Raw genomic sequence first — 18,918 nt, forward strand, 5'->3', positions numbered from 1 at the left:
TGGTTGTTTGTTCCAGTTTGTTTAAGTGTATGTGTCTATTCTGGGAATCCCTTCAACTGCAATACTAAAAACTCACACAGTTATGATCCCAGGTTTAATATTTGGGTAATGAGATCAGATGAATGTTCCCTTCAATATCAAAGTATTGTACACCTTCCATAAAAGTTTACTTGAGGAATCATACCACATGCATCATTCAGAGCCTGTGGTTTCCTTTAAAACTGCACTTTGCTGAGTGTTGCAATGCAGATGCTGAAGGCAGAATGATTATCCACCTGCCTGCCTCCCTTGTTGTGTTAGCTTCCCTAACAAGAATGGGGAAGTGGAAGAAGCTGCAATACAAACAGTGTGTCAAGGCTTTTGAAATAGCAAACAGGGCTTTCCATTATATTTTACCACCATTAAGTAAATCTGTTTCTGAGACAGGTGCTTCCTACAGTCCAATTTATTTAATGAAAAGTCCAAACCCACAGCCTGCGCTGGTGTCAGGGACTGCAAAGGGAGCTGATGACTCCGTTTGACTGACAAAAGCTAATTCAGAGGAGTCATCTGCGTGAAAAATAAACTGCCAGAGTACTCATAAAACATATTGTCCATGAACAAACTCGTGGCAAATATAATCTGAGTAAGTTTTCACTCTCATTGTTTCCTTCAAAAGGTATGCCACTGCCTGAAAGGTATGCATGGTGAGCGGTGCTGAGAGCTGCAGAGCAAATGCGCAGTGACTGGGTGCCAAGTTCTACAAAAAATATTCCCCAGATAAAAGAGAAGCTGTCATCCAGAAAGCTGCAGTCAGTAAAGATAAAAAGATTGTTTTAACAAGGGAATCAGCGTTGGGAGAAAACAATGCTAAAAAATGAGCAGACCAAAATATAAACACAAAAAATGTGTATTACATCATTCTGTGTTATAGGAGTAATAATGTATATAATCACAGGGAAAAAAATGTCCAGAATGACCAAGAGGGAAGAACTGTGTTCAACTTTGAAATGCTAATAGTGAAAAAGAGTCATAAAAACCTGAGCCTGAAGGGGCCTACATAAATTAATGTCTCTGATATTTCATCCACGTGGTTTTTTTTCTCCTTTTCCTGTAGATATCTTTATCCTTTACCCTAATTAAAAACTTCGTTTGCATGTACTTTGTCTCCCTCTTTCTCTTTACTGCTTCACTATGTTCTGTTCTTTTCCTCTCCATCATCTTTTATCTTTCAAGATATCTTTTTAATTATTTTTTTCCTGAAGGTAATATTTTCAATTCAGTGCAGAAGTGGTAACTCTTTGTTCTTCTTTCTTTTCCTATCTTATCATCTTCTTTTCTTTCTTTCCTGGGCTTTTCAGCACGTCTCCTTCCTTTTAGTCACTCCTTTCTTTCACACCTCCCATTTTCTGGATCCTTGTGTTCTCACTCTTCTCTCCATCTTCTCTCTTACCCTTTCTCCTCTATCACCAAAATTCTCACATATTTCCCTTCCAAAGCCACAAAAATGCTGATTCCAGGCTCTGATCAGGCATGCTCTCCTCTCTTGGCAGACTTTTCTTCTCTGAAGTTCTCCTACACATATTATTACCTCATCCTAAAAACTACTCACAATTGCAAACTTGCTTTCCATTAAATTTAGTCATGTGAATATACAGACTGCTCATATTCACACAGGTATCCTTTCTCCCTCTGTCTCCAAATAGAAATAGGGATGAACTGTCCTCTGCTGCTGCAAGACCAGACCCCAGTTAAATCCTCAGAATTGAAGACTTACTTCTGCCCATCTAAGTCTCTGGTGCCTGGGCTAAAATCCAGATCTGTTGTCCAAGCGGCACACACACCTCTGTCTCCTGCTCCTTCTCAGTGGAGCTGCCACAGAAACATGCAGATAGACAGGTATTATCTTTGTTGCTATGGAGTCTTATCATCAAAGCCCTTTTGAGGCCTCATAATCTTGGATCAATACCTCTTGGCCCAATAACTCCACAAAATAGGCACATCAAAAGCTGTAAAGTAAGGAGAAGACTAAAAAGTATTTTGAGGGCCATAGAAAGATCCTGTAACAGAGCCAGAAAATCAGCTTATCTCTATTGTTTTGCCAGGCTTACCTTCCTTAGCCACTCATCTCAGGCCATGCAAATCTTCTCAAGCTCTCTCCATGTTGCACTAATCTTCAGACACATATAAGTCTTCTGGGTTTTTTTTGGGTAACTCAAGTTGAATTCAAAGGAAGAAATGGGAGAAGCTCTGATTTGGGTGGAGTTGAAGATGGTACCAGGTCCAGAATGCAAGTGCATCACTGGGTCACAGACAGAAAATGCTCTCTGGGCAAGGGGCATGCTCCAGGGACAGCACTCCCTGCCATCAGCATGCTTCCAAGGTGCTTGGATATATATTCTTTTAGCAGGGCTTTCTGTGTCATTTAAATACTCATTTGTACATCGCATAATCCAATATGTAGTCAGTTTTCAACTGCTTGGGTTTTGGTTTTTTTTGGTGGTTTTGGGTTGTTTTTTTTTGTTTTGTTTTGTTTTGTTGTTTTTTGTTTTGTTTTGTTTTGTTTTTCAGTCTAGAAAGCAGCCTATTGAATAATCAGTCAAATATTTTTGCTTCTTTTCATGACACACCTCCTCTCACTCACACTATCCAGATAGTGGCACGTGCTCAGCAGCTGAAAATCTGTCAGAATACTAAGGAACTGGAAGTCCAAGGGAGTGATTAAGAAAATCTATGACAGTTTCTAACATACTGTTATTACCTCCATAATGAAGTTTGATTGAGTTGATGCAAGCAGGTCATTACAATTGTTTTTAAATCAATTTACGGCTCAGAAAGATTCAAGAAGATGGCACGGTGACAGAGCCTGGAATCATCATGAGAGGCAGCACTGCGTGGCTGCACTAAGTCATACTGCTTTGCTCTTACTTCCTCTATAGCAATTTTCATCTGCAGCTAAAGAGCTGGAAAGATGAGGGGAAGAAAAAAAAAAAAGTGTACTAAAATCAGGACGCTCGCACATCAGCCAAGCTTTGTTTGTTCTTTCTCATTTGCATTCTTTCCCCCAGTGGTTCAATACTGAAATTTAGCTGACTGTTCCCTTAGAGATGAGGCACCCAAAGGCTTTTCACCTACTAGTGTCAACTTACAGCCCCAGCCCATACCTCTATTTGTCTGAGATGCTTTTAAGATGGTTTTGAAGGGATCGGCAGCCCCTCAAGCCACACCTCTCACACATACTGTATTCCTCTCCATTCACACCTCAAATTCATCCTTGGGGAGAAATGTTTGTTAGCTCAAGAAATACACATACACATATGTGTGTGCAAGCAGTCAAGAGCTAAATGGAGACTGATCTTGGGGAAAGTGGAGGAATGGAGGCACACTGCTGCCTGCCCTAAAGCTGACTAGTGCCTTCCTGCCTTTCTTTTTTCTGTTTTCACTTATAATTATTTGTTCTTGTTCTGTATTTGCACTGTGGAAGTATTGAAAACTCAAAAGGATAGGGGCAACAGCTGAGCAAGACCCTTGCAGTCAAACAACTGAAAATATCCTGAGGGAATCTCCTGATCCCTTCAGCTCCACAGGTTCTGCAGAAGAGCTTTCATTTTAGAAAAAAAACCCATATTTTTTGGAACAGCAAAAGCAGGATTTTCCAGAAACAATGTATTGAGGACAAAACCAGTTTGTATTCCAGAATATATTGCATGTTATATATGTTATAAAAGTGCAGAACCAAATAAAAAAGTTTGAAATTTCTGCACAGTGTTTCAGTTTTCACAAAAAGAAGAACACCATGTTGAAAAACACTCAATTCTGTATAAAAATCCCTTTTTGGGAGAATTTGGCATTTCAGAGAAAATCAGAAAAGAGTTATGAATGTTCAGGCTTTGGTTGTAAGGATGTAAAATTTCTTCATTTCAGGAAGTAAAAAATCCTGTGTGTTCCTGAGTGTCATTTATGGGTCAGGAAAAGAACCTGCAAAGCTGTAAAGAAGCCAATTACTAACCGATGTGCTATATTGTGTCGTGTTTGCTGAACTAATATTTTGCTGTGATGCATATGTCTGATTTGAAGAGTTCTTGGCTCTGGAGATTTCATAATTACTTGGATATGAAGATCCAGATTGACATAGCTGTGGCTTAGCTGCATTCAGGCAGAGCTTGTCACCAGGCACAGGGAACACAGGCTGTAGAAAAAAATGCCATTATTCAGTAGATAAGGACGACGGCTCACAATTATTATACTTCCTCTCAGTGTTTTAATTTTCACGCTGTGTTTCAGTGACATTGAGAGTAGCAGGCAGAGCAAACAAAGCCTAAGCAACAGCTCCTTGCCACTGCTCTTTAATAAAAGGAAATGTATCACTCTCTACCGCCTGACCTTTGCAACGAGATGTAATGAAGTGACAAAAAGAGAAGGGGTGATGCAGCTACCAAGTTTACACTTGAAAGAGTTTATCGCAATGCTCAATTGATATCTGAAACTTCCTCCTAAACAACATGTTTCCGAGGTCAGTGAAGGATGTTCTTGTGACTTTCAGTTGGTTCTGGTGAGGCTCTCCAAGTGCCCGCTTCATCTAACACTGAACAAACACAGAGAGCTGATGAATGCAATAGGTACGTGAAAAGAGTGTGTGGCACCTGAAGAGAGTTTGAAATAGAAAAGACCAAAGGTGAAAAGATTAAAAAAAAAGAGCAGAGTTCCAATTCTTTGACACTTATCTTCTTAGATAAAGATTCCTGTTTAATCCCACAAGATACTATTGTTTTTTAGCTGAATTAAACCAGCAATGTGATCAAAATACTTGTTAATCCTGTGTTGTTCATTTTCTCCGCTAACACCACCCAGAGTCTAGGTCTGTTTAGCAGCAGACAGAATTATTGATTGCTTCTGTTTTGCATTTAAGAATAGCAAAACACCCATTTGGAGTTCTTTAACAAAATATCCAACTATTAATGAGTATATAAAAGGTATTAAAAACTGAGAGAAAGTGAAAAGGTAGTCTAGACATGTTAGGAATAAAGACACTTTCTTGTCTTAAAACAGCTTTTAGCAATAACACTTGCAGAATATTAATACTTGCTGGTTGCTCTTGCCCATTTTGATGATGGTATGTACTGAATCAAGTTTAAAATAAAATTTTTTTGCATAACAAAATGTTTCATTTTACCAAAATTTTTGTTACAGTTTTTATGTTAAGTGCTTTATGAAGCACTTTTATTCTTTCTATGCAAATCAGAAAAAAATATTTCTAAAACAAAATGTAATGGAAATTAATTTTCTCATTTCTGACGTGTTACTTGGAGCTGAACTCCTCAAAGTCTTCTGGAGAAGGACAGGCCCTCACTTGGACCACTCATTGCTGCAGTAAGTTTTGCTCAGGGATGTGTCCCAGTGCACCTTAGTGCACATGAAGAAAGGAGCTGGAATGCCACTGCCTTCATGAAAATTGAACATTCCTATAATGTCAACAATATTCACTAAAAAAAAGGATGAATCAACATCGGATGTATAATCATAGAGTCGTCTTAGAATCATCATAGAATCATAGAACAGCTTGGGTTGGAGGGGACTCCAAGGATCATCAAGCTCCAACCCCCTGCCACATGTTGGGCCACCAACCTCCACATTTAATACTAGACCAGACTGCCCAGGGCCCCATCCAACCTGGCTTTGAACACCTCTAGGGAGGAGCATCCACAACCTCTCTGGATAGCCTGTCCCAGCTGTTCCAGATTTATAAAATTCACTGTGTCTTGCCTAGGGGTTGTCCTTGGAAGCTATTAATTTGGAAGAAAAAATTGCATTTAGTATTCTCTAAAGTCACTGAGTCATTTTGGCCACCTGTGTGCTTTGTTAAAGGAAGACTGCTCCTGCCCACTGCAACAAGCAGCGCATCACCTCGACACAGTGTTCAGAAAATCAGAAAAATGAATAAACATAGAGGGGAAAATGCCATGTGGAAGTGGTTAGTTCATAACAGTGACTTTCAATATTAGTTGGTTTAATTAATTGAATGCTCAATTATGCAAACACTTTGCCTTCTGTTCTAACAATGATTCACATAGGTAAAAAAAATGTCCAGTTAAGCAGCAAACAGAGAAGAAAACACCTTTCAGGTTAGAAGACAGAAAAAATCAGGCATTTGTTGAGGAAATAGTTCCCCAAGTAACATTCAGTGCCACATATTATTATTCACGGAAGACAGAGGGTGGCAGTTCAAATGTACACAGTGTTTTTAATCACTGATTTAAAGTTGGTGTGGTCATTAAATCGTAATGGATTCTGGCTGAGGGCTGTCTCTCCATTAAATACTAGCAAATAATTTTTGTGTTTATCTGTCCCCGGCTTTAAGAGGAGATTGTTTGTTGACTTTGAACCCTAACACAAGGCATTCCTTTTCAGCATTTTAAAATAACGCCATCTTTATTATTTTATTCTTAATATTTAAACAGGTTGAATAATTTAGCAAAGAGAATAATCCTCTAATTTCACTTTAATGATGGCTCTGTAAAGTCAAACCCTGCAGAGGCTTTAAAACTGTGTCATGAAAAACACAGCCATGAAGAACAGTGTGTGGGCACTACCCACAGCAATGGTGTGGCCACCAGGGCAGTTTGCTTGCAGCTAACCAAGTTGCAGACAAATCATAAGCAGAATTTTAGCAAAGCACGATTCGAGATTCAGTGGGACCTACGTGAGGTTGAGCCTAAATTGTGAAACTACACAGTGTCCCAGTGCACTGTGCCAACACTAGGAAGGTTCCCAGTGCCCACTGCATGACAACGAGTTGGAAGCATTCAGTCCCAGGTCACTGAATGCAGCTTCAGTCTCTTCAACAAGAGCTGTGCTGAGGTTTTGGGCCCTGGTGCACACAGTGTTTAACCATCTAAATTGCATTGAATTGAGATCACAGAGCGCAGCTTCACATAGAGCTAATCAAAATACTGTGCTAAATGAATACCTCTAAGCTCATATTCTGCCAGCTAACCAAATAACCAAACACGCTTTGAATTTTGGACCTGATCATAGAATCATAGAATGGCATGGGCTGAAAGGGACCACAATGATCATCTAGTTTCAACCTCCCTGCTATATGCATATGTAACTCTCCTAAGCACAACCTCCCCCCCCAACAGAAAATCCCCAGAAGCCAAGGCCCATCACCGAACCTCCTTCCAAAGACAGTGTAATGACATGCATTCCAGCATAGCTCTACAAAGCTGTTATGCAAGAACAGTGTGCCTGAAAACAGCCTCTGGTCATAGCGGTGCTGAAAATATGTTGTTGTCTTTTTTATAAGCGAAAACAAGAGGGAAAAGAAAACACTTATTTGTAAAAATAAATGCCCAGGTTTTCATTTATACAGGAATGACTTTGTTGTGTGGTATGCCCTTCAATAAAATTATAGCTTAGGTCCACAAGTGTGTGCGTGTTTTGAGGTCTTATACTTAACCTTATCCTTTCTTCATTTTAAAGGCATCCAACATCGTTAACGACCAGGAATGTAAATTACACACATTTGTACTCATGTACATTGCCTACCTAATTTTACAACTCCTATTAAATGCTTTAATTACACACAATGGGTTATAAATATTAAACCAGAAATGTATCTAAATAACTTTTACAGCGACACCAGAAGCTATGAAAATCCTTAGAAAGTGAAAAGTCTTCACTGAAAAATAGCTTCCAAAATTCACAAATGAAAATACTGAGAATTTAGGCCCTTAGGTCTTTTTTTTCCCCAACTTTTAATCCACTTTACACTAACAGAATTTTAAAAGCTCTTTGTTTCAAGGCCTGTGCTATTGTGCTGGTGTGCTCACATATTAAAAACCACACCAGAAAAGCATTTATTTTACCTAATTATGAAGAGAATGAAATTAATATACTGCTCATAATAACTCAACACTTCCCCAAATGCACGTATTTTCATTATTTGCTTGTACATTACTTATTTCCATCCCTGCGACCTTATTCCTTATAACTATGTTATAAACTTCTTCAAGAGTATGGAAAGAATATTTAATACAAAGCAAAGTAATTATAGTCTGAAGGTTCTGAAATATAACTGAAGTGTATCCCTTGGGCTATTTCCTGATAATTAGGTATGACATAAATAATCATGATTAATTATATTTCTGGATAGTGATCTGCCTCCAATGAAATATTGCTATCCCTGATAATGCTTAACAATAAAAAAAACAACCCTACGTGTGTTTAAACAGAATATTTTCTTAAACCTCATGTGCAACTCAGCCGCATAGGTTACAAAATGGCTTTGATGTTTCTCTGATATATTGTGCCACTGGAATAACAATTCTACATTTCTGAGGGCATTAAATAATACCATTTAGCAATAAATCAAAATCCAGAGGTTGACAATTGCAGCAATTAATTCTATTAGATGAGTTTTTGTTGAATAAGCTTTTAACAAGATCTTGATATTTTCTAATGTCCCGTATATTAAAGCTGAGAAGAACTGTCTGTTATATCCTTCTGGTTATAGAAAACAGGCAGGTATTTGACTCAGAGCATGAACTATTTAAGATGATTTTAAATAAAATGCTGTTGATTAATTTGTTGATGACTGTGAATGCCGTTTGTGTTTCCAGATCAAGAACAGAACTTTCCTTTTTGGAAAGAATGCCAAAAGTTTTCCTATTTATATCCAGCATTATTATTATTATTACATCGGGCATTATTATTAATATATCATGACTACCTTGAGGGTCATCTTAAGCTGTACAAGGCAGTGCCCTGCAGAAGCAGTTCAGAAATAGAAATGAGAAGTGAAGAGCATGACTAGCAGTACTTTGTGCAAGGAACACACAGCCTGACCTTCTGGACTGGCTATCCAGTGAGCCCTAACCCTACCATCAGCAGCTCAGACAGCCTTGAACATGCCCAGAAGCATACTTGGACTCACTTCTGGCAGAGCATCGATGGAGTCAGTCCCATGAACTGGCTCACAGCATCTCTGGCTGTAACAGCATTGGAGCAAGAGCAGGAGCAGGAGGAAGAAGGTGCTTTGTGTGGATCCAGTGTTCCAGTTTTTTGGAGAAGTGTCTTGAGAAATGACTGCGCATTTGCCTTGCTTCAGACTTTCCAGGCAGGATGTGCTCACAAAAGAATGAGTAGACCTAAGCAAGCCCAGGAAGTCAGGAAAGCATCAATTCCAGACACTGTTGGCCTGGCATTCTTTGTCCTGGTTGTTTTATCCACACCTGTTACCATCTTCTTTGTCAAGGAAAATGGAGGCAATATCACCTTTAGGCTGTATGCAGCACAGTGGCAATGAGAAAATGAGAAGACAATTGCTAACGTAATTTGGGAATCCCTGGAGATCTGTGCATTCAGCATGCCTACTTCTGGATGCACAGACCCTCAAATCTACTCCAGAGGAGTGGGGTAGAACTTAGAAGTACCCAGGTTCCAGCAGGATTTTCAACATGCCACAAGGTGGAAGCAGAAAAGCCTGAGAGGATGACAGCTGTCAGGATGAGAAACGAGGCAACTGAACAGGGTGCTCAGTTGCAAAAAAGACAGCAGCAGGAAAGAAGGGGGCATATGTTTAAAATACTGCTGTGGAACTAAAGATGGGAGTTGTAAGGAAAAGCAGGGAAAATAACAAAAAGCTCATCAACACCCACCTGCCAAGTATGTCAATAAAAATGATAGGAGCAAAGGCAAAGGATTTTTTTTCTCTGCAGCAAGAAGCACAGATGGGCAAAAGTATAAAACAAAAGCCTGTGTGAGGTTTTCGTCTGTGTTGCCATTCCCAAGAATGAGTGCACAAGAAAAATGTTTGCGTGAATTACGTTAAGTGTGAGCAAACTCTGGATTGGTATTCATGAATATTCTTATCATAAAGACATCTTAAAATTTTTTAAATCCTGTTTGGTTAGTTCTGATGGATTTGCAATGTATATGGTGAGGTGTATTAGTGTAAAATAGGAATGGAAGTATGAAGAATGCTGAGGAGATTTATTTTAAACATATCTATACTTGCCACCACTCCATTTCAGGAGCTAGGTAAAACGATGTCTAAGCTATGTTTGTAGCAAGTTGGAGAATTAAAAGGCATTATCAGACACTATCATCTTGCTAGAAGGCATTCGTTGTTTTTAATATACAAATCTGTACTGCTGTCACTGCTGTAATCCCATTTGTGCAAATATTCAATAAATATGACACAAAGTTTCTGCCAGCATCCAGTCATCATGCTGCTGCTGAACCCAATCCATGTTTTCAGTAACTGAGAACATGCTATTTTTAAAGCTGATTGAAAAAATATTACATGGCAGTTATGACGAAGCCATATAATAGTACCTGACTTCTGTAACTGTGCTCCTAGAGCTTGGTTCTATCATTTAAGGAAGCATCATCCAGGGAAACAATATTCTGAAGATAATAAAATCCCAGCAGGATAAAGACAGTGAATGGACAGTCTCTGCAGCCTCCAAAGTCAGGAAGAATTGATAAGTCTTTCCTGTCTTTGTGAAGTGCACAGGAAAGCAGGACTCAACCCCTGGGTCAACCCATGAGCCAGGACTTGCATCCTTACTGACTCATTAGAGTCAGTATGTGCATTGTATATCATTATATAGATGCTGGAGCAAACTATTTGTTCAGTTTTGCTCAGATTTCTCAAGAGGAATGAGCAGTTTTGAGGCTAGAAAGACAGCCAGGGGAGTGATAGCTCAGGACTGAAGCATGGAGTGAATCAAACTGACACCATAAAACACAAATAGGAACCCAAACTAAACAACAGAAGGAAATATTAAAAACTGTCTCTATTCTATCGTTGACAGAGTCATTAGAAGTAAGGTATATGCCTTTTTCTAGCTGTAGATCACATTCAACATTCCAGTATGTTTAAGCATTGTACATTCATTTCAAAAGAAGTTGTTCAAGTGATCTGAAGTTGTCCCCTAAAGGCAGTTTGAGCTCTTTTTCAGTGCAGAAGTTTCCCTGATAATTTTCTTCCTTTTGCTTCTGATTCTGCAGTGGTTGGCTTGGTCAGCATATACTTGTTTCTTTCTTTGTCATGTTGTTTTGTAATGAACTCTTATTTCAGCATGGGGCCACTTCCCATCCTGCTTTATAACACAGGCATGTGGTAATTGGCTCCAGGAAGGAGACAAAACATATGTTTCCTCATGGCACTAATTAATTAGTCATATGTACACTCAATACTTAATTGCTATTGTACGTTCTGGCCTGTGTGACTTCTGCGAAAATATCGGACTGTACACTAATCTCAATTAGAAACTCATGGAAAAGTGAAAAGAGTCTGTAGTTTCTATGAGCTAGAGAAGCAAAATTTCACTCATCATACTAATAACACCCAGCATGTCATTTTTCCTTTTTTTTAATCCTTTGCACTATGCTCAATACATTTCTCTAATGTAACAAAGCCTGGAAGCATAAAGCATCTGTGCTCTACTTAAAAATGCTGATATGACAAAGAAAACCTCTTCCTCAGGACTACTATTCCTCTTCTGCAGCATAACAAGTGCTAGTCAACCACAAGTGCTCCTAAGAATGGCTACTTTTAGTGCTTCTTACCAATAACAGGCAGAGGTTTTGCCCATTAAGGGTTTAATTTTCCATCTTGCAACAGTGAGAACCATTTGGAGTTTTGCCCATACACTCTGTGCTGAATTTTTAGGTATTTATAACATTTCTATGGTACTTACTGCCATATTACCAAAGGCTCTCGTACTCATTAATCTCCAATATAAATTGTTCCTTTGTTCATTTCTTAGATGACTTATATAAAAACCACAGTTTTTCAAGCAGAAATTGAGAATAAATTAAAAATTCTTATTTTCTCATTACGTTTCCCACTCTAAGTGTTCCTGAAATAGCCAGTATAATTAGAAGAAACAAAGGAAACCCACAGGGCTAAATTTTGCCCTTAAAAAATACATGGGTAACAGCAAATTTGGAGATACTGAAAAGAGTTCAGCACATGGCCACCAAGATGATTAAGGGACTGAAATAACTCTTACATAAAGAGGGCTCAGAGAGTTGGGGCTCTTCAGCCTGGAGAAGAGTTGAGGAAGATCTCATAGATGCATACCTGAAGAGAGGGTGCAAAGAGAACAGAGCCAGGCCCTTTTCAGTGGTGCCCAGTGCAAGGACAAGATGCAATCAGCACAAAGTGAATTACAGAAACTTTCCTCTGAATATAAGGAAATAATTTTTTTTGCTGTGAGAGTGACTGAGCTCCAGCACAGACTGCTCAGAGCAGTGGTGCTGTCTCTGGAGTTATTCAAAAGCCCTCTGTACATGATCTGGGGCAACCTGCTGCAGGTGGTCCTGCTTGAGCAAGGGGTTGGATCAGACCTCTATGGTTCCCTTCCAGTCTAAGCCATTCTGGAAACCTTATGGGGCCCACATCTATCTCTACAAAGACCAAACACGGACCATTTTATTTTAAAACCAAGGTAATATATTACATATCTTTCAAGTTGCTGCACTGATTTGCTCTGAGTGTACATGAATGAAGACAATTGTTAGAGCAAAGTTCTGATAATTTTTAAGTTATTCAATGCAACAGTCTTACTGACAAACTAGCATTAATCAAAATCATTGAGATTCACTGGATTTATGAGTGGAAGCCTGGATGAAGGAGCAGAATAATTAATGAACACAAAATGCATCCACATGTGAGAATCCGATAGACAAGGATGGAAAGAGCAATGGTGGTCTCCAACCTCAAGCATTCATCTCTCTGAGGTCCCAGTCGTCCACTGCAATGCAAACCTCAGATTCTGATGAAGCAGTTGCAATCCTCAGTCTCTAACTCTGCATGCTAAACAGGCTTCTGCTTTAATTTATATATCAGACATCTAACAGTGTAGCAAAGGAATACCCCTGTAATAATGGCCAGCTGTAACGTATGCTTGGAAAACTGCACAATACTGGGTTATATATAAGCCAAAGAATATATACAGAGTAGCATGAACTGTTTGCAGCAAAATCTGATATCTGGAAGACAGTACTGTCTGATCTGAGAGTTATAAACTTGAATCTAAATTCAAGTTTATAACTTGAATCAAATCAAAATTGGATACAGTACACAAATATGTAGTGATCAAAATAAGATTTTATGCTATTCTGTACCATCGTACCACTGCATAACATGAAAATAGGCAGTTCCCAGTGTTTCCTGAACCTGAAACTGCAAGCATAACTCAGTGCTTGAGTAGCTCAAGCTAGACCTAACTCATTCTTGTATCTTGTCATTTACACATGTGCTGTGAGGATCAAACGGAGCATAGCAAGCTGCTATTTTTCTCCCACTCTATACAGAGATGTAAATGAATTCAGCAAAGTGGAGGCTTGTGAAGACAGTGGTGTAATCTCTAGAAATATGAGAGTCAGGAATATGAACTCCTGTATTGCTGCAGAAAAGAAATTGTCTAAGAGAAGCAAATAGTGAGGAAGTGCATAGAAGTGACCAGAGATTAGAAGCAGAAGAGTAGGGCCACAATCTGAAAACAGCTATAGCAGAAGTTCTGTATGAGTCTGAGGACCAACAAACAGGTGAGTGGAACAGTCCATTTTCTCACAAACAATACGTGTCACAGACATAGCTGTGGTATAATCTCTGAAATGAACATAGCCCATAGCATATTTTCTGTAGATAATTGAATGTAACATTTCTGCTGCCTAGGAAAGAGAAATTGAAAACACATTTTGTAAAAGAACATTGGGAGTATTAACACCTAAAGAAGACACATCACAGAGAATTATGTGGTGGAAACCTGAATACCTAAAGTGCTGAGAGTGACTTAGTGATAACCATAAGTGATACTGATTTTATATGAAAATCTTTTATCACCATTTTGATAATTCTGCCTCTTTATTGATCCAAGAAGTAAAACCAAAGTTAAATTTTAGAAGGTGATGTGTCCTTAAGAAGTGAGCTGACAAGAATTGAAAAGACCCTGGTTTCACTACATTGAAAAAAAAACCCACAGTTTGAAATCTCATTATACATCTCTGGCAACAGTGATCCAATACATGAAATACTCAGGCTAGTGACTGATGCAAGTCTGGCAACATCATATCATAGAGTGTGAGGATTTGAACTAACAAACACTTTTTTTTTTTTTTTAAATTTAAGTTAACTATAGATCATCTTTGAAGATCCCTCTGTGCGTGCTTTTGTTTTGATTTTTCAGTGGATCTGTAGTGGCTGAGTAGCTGGGCCGCTGTGTATATTTTTATTGTTGTTATATTGAATGAACCATAATAAGAACGCAGGGAGATATCTGCTATTACACATAGGAGAAATTCAGTAGCTAGTTTCAGCTGAAAGGGGAGTAAATTTCCTAGGTGTCTAGAAAAACCTCCCTCCAAAAAAAAATGGACTACTCCCATGTGCGTAGTAGCTTCTGTGGAACAGCCAGCTTTCATATTTCTTTTTGAACTTGATCACTTAGATTATTGCAAATTCCAAATAACATCCACACTATGAGACAAGAGCATACACCCATTGATTCTAAAGGAATTAAAATTTCATGATTGAGAAATGCAGTCCTCTTAAATGAGTAGAGAGAACTTGTTTTTTTGTCAAAGGTTCTCTCAGTAGAACTCAATCAGAGGTCTGACTCTCTCCTGCGGGCACAGACCATGCAGATCATGTCCGGTACAAGTAAGCAAAATGTTCTCAGAGGGACAACAGCCATCTTCCCAAACCTAGGAGAGCTGCTGCACAAGTTTATCCTTAAAGTTCCTGTATGGCAACATTTCCAAGGGGCTAGAGATCTGCTTGGGTTGTGAATGCCTGCTTGAGGTACTCATCTTCCCCTAATATTCCTGTTTTGAGGGCATTTCAACTCTAACATGAACATTAGAACATTAGAAATATCCTCACATTCACAGAGCTAATCGTTAGAGATACTTATGAGTTAAAATTGCAAGGACTCAGTGCAAACTGGGAAAAGACAGTCCCTTTCTTGAGTCCACTTGCCTTTGGAGCTAATTCAGTTTGTTGTAAGGAAAGAAAGATTAGGAAGCCCACTTCACACTCTTGCTGCATTTCCTTACTCAAGCATCCGTATCAGCACCTAAGTTCTTGGAGGACACAAGTGATGGATGTTTTAAACATAATTCCTTACTCTGCTGTGGATGAGACAACAAAGGTCTGTTCTGCTTTAAAGTAATAATATTTAACTCACTTGACAGACATTTATCTCCAGATACTGTGAGGATAACAGAGCACCACCCCAAAGCCCTGTTTTGGAAATTTTGGAAGGTTTACTGGTTTGTTTCCTCATACTTTCATGTTTCATTAAAATAATACAACACTGCCTGCTGTTCAGGGCAAACTCTCTCTCAATCTCTCTCTATTGTTCCCCTCATCACCACATCAGCTTCGCAATAATTATGTGCAGAGATGCAAAATGAAATTACTGTAGCAAAGGTGCAAATTCAGCCCAGAATGAAAAGAGGCATCATTTTCAAAATCTATAACTAGATATGCTTCAATATCAAATGCTCAGCAGGCAGCCAAGAACTTCAATATTTATTGAGCACATTATGCCTCCTCATTACATAAATATGGCCCAGTGCTACAATGCAAACATATGCTTTTTACAAAAGACTTCAGATTACAGTATTTGAAATGTTGCATTAACATTCAGTTTACCTTCGTAGCCAGAACAAATGTATTAATTCATGAAGCCTGAGGTCACAAGTTCTCCTGTATATAAAATATTTGTAGCAAAAAATAAAATACTTTAATATTGACATCTCTAGAACAGATAAATTGGCAGAATAAATGTTCCCAGATGACCTGCTAACCTCTGCTGATTGTGCCAGTGAACCCCTGAAGAAGTAATTAAAATAATTTGCAACAATGGAGAATGAATATGAAATTCGTTTCCATTGCATGGTCATTGATCAGTAGTAAAGTACTTGCACTTCAAAAAGATTTTCTAAAACATGGCAAAAATGAGAATTTTTGTCATATGAACAGTTCAGTTTTTGTACTAAGTTAAATTGATCGATTAATGCTACATTTATTATTTTTGCACTTGTCTAGATTTGACGAGGAATTTACTGTAAGCTGACACAGTAGATTTGCTTTTGGCAGACATCAATTACTCTCATCAATATTCTGAAAAAGAAAAGAAAATGTAACGGCAAGAAATTAAAAGGAAGGTTACATCATTTTCAATCCAAATCAAAATATATTACTGATCTGCTTTCTGATGTTGCTGCCTGTTTTTCTCAGAATATTGTGGGTTTTTTTGCTGTTGCAGCAACTTTCTGGAGGTAAGCAGTACAACAGATAAGGGATTTTCCTTCCTGTTCCTGATTAAAAAATGCAACATTTCAACATATATTTCCAGGACTGCTTTGAATATCTGATGGCAAATACCGATATGACATTCACATGGCTTCTAGTACACCAGGCCATTACAGTCACAGTACCAAGTAAAACTAACTCAGTAAAGAAGCTCAAGAATAACAATGGGGATTTGTCATACCATTGTAGGCAGACATGCTTCATTCTTCCCATGAAAGAAGATATGATCCAGATATGAGCCAGCCACTAGAATTAAAATTAGAAGCCATTTAATTAAAGTTAGTGCAGCACTGAACCCAAATTAGCAAGGGTTCCCAAGAGGCAGCATATATTAACTTGAGGGCAGCATGATAATACAGGTATGTTCATCCAGTCAAGTTTGAATGAAAGCTATCTCTTAAGGCACCAGACCTTCCAGATGACCGTCTGACAAAGATGCAAAGCTGAAGAAGTTAAAAGTAAGGTTATGTTAATCTCTTTTCCTATACATCATCACTATAAAAAAGAAAAAGAAAAAGAAAAAAAACAGGAAAAAGAGAAAAAATAGGGAAATACAGCCCAACACTTACACGTAACTTTTAGTATTCCTGATACATTTAGAAAGATGAATTTAGACTTATTGGACAAGCTATGCAAAAGGAGATTAAAGAAGAAACAGACTCAACAAGTTGTTTTTTTTTTCTTTTGTCCAGAGCAGTATTTAGTACAAATACTGATAATCCTAACAAATTGAATGCATTAACCAGGATCCAAAATCAGGATCCAAAATCATTTGTTACGGAAAGAAAGTAGTTACGCTAGGATATCCTTATGCTCCAAACCTCCCCTACACTATGGCTCTGTGTGTCAGCTTTTCTAAGTTCATACAGTCCAAGCAGAAGAAAGGTTACGGGAGAATGAAGAAAACATCATTTCTTCTTGTAGATGCAGTATGCAAAAATTGTGGTCTTTCGCTGCATTGATATGCAGGTCTGGATATTGCCATTAAAATCCCATGTATGGCTGAAATACTTAGCATGTAGGCAATCCTAATTATCTGTTAAGTGCTACGTAAACATCAGAAAAAGACATGATATTCCCAATTTACAAAGCAATAAATCAAGGCAACAAAAGCTTATTGCCACTCTAATACAGCAGGGAGCTATTCAGCTTTTAATTGTTCTTCTTGATCATGCTCTTTAGGTTTATTGCCTTTCATCAGTTTTGTAACTTGGTTAGAGAAGAACTATATCGAGATGCCATCTCTCAACTCCATTAAATTTCATTCAAATCAATAATTCAAATTTGAAATTGGATCCAGAATCTTTAATGGATGTTTTTCTAAGGGTCCAAACTGTTTCTCCAATCTAAGTAGCTTCAAACATTGGAACTGTTGTGGCTGGGTGTTTCTTTTCTGATGCTCTATGTGATGCAGAAGAAGACAATCTGCAAATACAATCAGCACTGGAAGATATACTGAGAGGAAGAAATGGCATATGTAAAAGGATTCATTTAATCTTTCTATGAACGGCTAAGTTGAAGCAAAAATATTAAAATATTTGTGTTTATTGTATTTATTATTGTTATCTTTTTTAAAATAAAAAACAAAATTGTCCCCAGAAAAGTTTATGTTAAATAATTAATCAAAAAACTATTGTTTTTTTAAAAACTGGATAGCAATTTTTTTTTTTAGTATGACCTCTTAGTCTGTGAAAAAAGTTGGAAACATACAGAAGTCTTTTATAGCATCAGAAAGGAATTGATTGGTAGTTGCAGTAAATGTTTTTCAAAATCCATTTTTCATTAGAAAAAAAAATAAATGGTTCAGTTTAAAAATCACTCAAATGCTACTATACATTTGAAACAATGAAGTGAAAGTTTGAAAAATCAGGATTTGAAGTACCATATTTAATTTACACTTGCAAAGAGGATGGATTAGCTCAGGGAGTGGAGCTTTACAATCCGCATCATAATATATAAGTCAATAAGAAATATCTCATTCACTTCCAACAACATCCAGGAGAAGCTCCTGGGGGAGGAAATGGAGAAACATCTCTTTTTAGAGAACTTCAACCTATAGATAAAGATACACATGGGTGTGTTATTTGGGAAGTAATGGGTGAACTCCTAATTAAAGACCGTAAAGTACATAAGACCAGAGTAACATGATGTACCTTAGCTTCTGAAATACTTAACTTCAGATTAAGTAATAAATAGTGAAACCATTTTGTTGTATTCCATTTGTTTCTGTATTTAATTTTATATTTCAAGAATTTGTGTGCACATAAATCGTATGTATAGGCAGCATACATAAATAAATACCTATATATATGCACACACAAACAAAAAATTATACGCAACACATTATTCACACATAGTAATAAAAGGAATAGGTCAGGCTAGAGAAGTATTTCTGAAATGTTTAGCAGAAATGAGCATTTTGTCTTCAAGATTGCCAAAATATTTTGTCCTTCAGATATCTAAAGTGAAACAGATCTTAAAGCAGAGATTTCCTCACAGAGAATTTCAGCTATAGAATCAAACACTTGGTCTTCGAATTTCCGAAGCAACAAGCAAAAAATTCAAGAATTGCATGCAGAATTAGGTGTGTCTACCTAAGAGAG

General features: G+C 37.8%; 1 protein-coding gene and 1 long non-coding RNA gene across 15 annotated transcripts in view; one reads left to right on the forward strand and one right to left on the reverse strand.

Moving 5' to 3' along the window:
• Positions 1–18,918, forward strand: part of LOC149919821 (uncharacterized) — a 682,202-nt gene that overhangs the window by 644,215 nt on the left and 19,069 nt on the right. For 6 of the 7 annotated variants that reach the window (XR_016471773.1, XR_016471770.1, XR_016471780.1 and 3 more), the window contains one exon: positions 5,289–5,416. The exons of the other annotated variant lie outside the window; for it this stretch is intronic. The gene's annotated coding sequence lies outside the window, so the exon portion shown is untranslated. Of the gene's footprint in view, positions 1–5,288; positions 5,417–18,918 lie in introns of those variants that run through there. 7 annotated transcript variants of the gene reach the window in all.
• Positions 1–18,918, reverse strand: part of LOC116242416 (uncharacterized) — a 68,118-nt gene that overhangs the window by 44,490 nt on the left and 4,710 nt on the right. Inside the window, exons 3-4 of one of the 8 annotated variants that reach the window (XR_016471789.1) lie at positions 16,497–16,561; positions 3,994–4,168 (exon numbers count right to left, since the gene is read on the reverse strand). The exons of 1 other annotated variant lie outside the window; for it this stretch is intronic. This is a non-coding gene — a long non-coding RNA (uncharacterized LOC116242416). Of the gene's footprint in view, positions 1–3,993; positions 4,169–16,017; positions 16,124–16,496; positions 16,562–16,588; positions 16,759–17,586; positions 17,771–18,211; positions 18,369–18,918 lie in introns of those variants that run through there. 6 more of the 8 variants (XR_016471786.1, XR_004169749.2, XR_016471792.1 and 3 more) reach the window with 6 other exon arrangements.

Source organism: Phasianus colchicus, chromosome 1, assembly GCF_987193195.1.
Source record: "Phasianus colchicus chromosome 1, bPhaCol1.hap1.1, whole genome shotgun sequence".
Lineage (NCBI taxonomy): Eukaryota > Metazoa > Chordata > Aves > Galliformes > Phasianidae > Phasianus > Phasianus colchicus.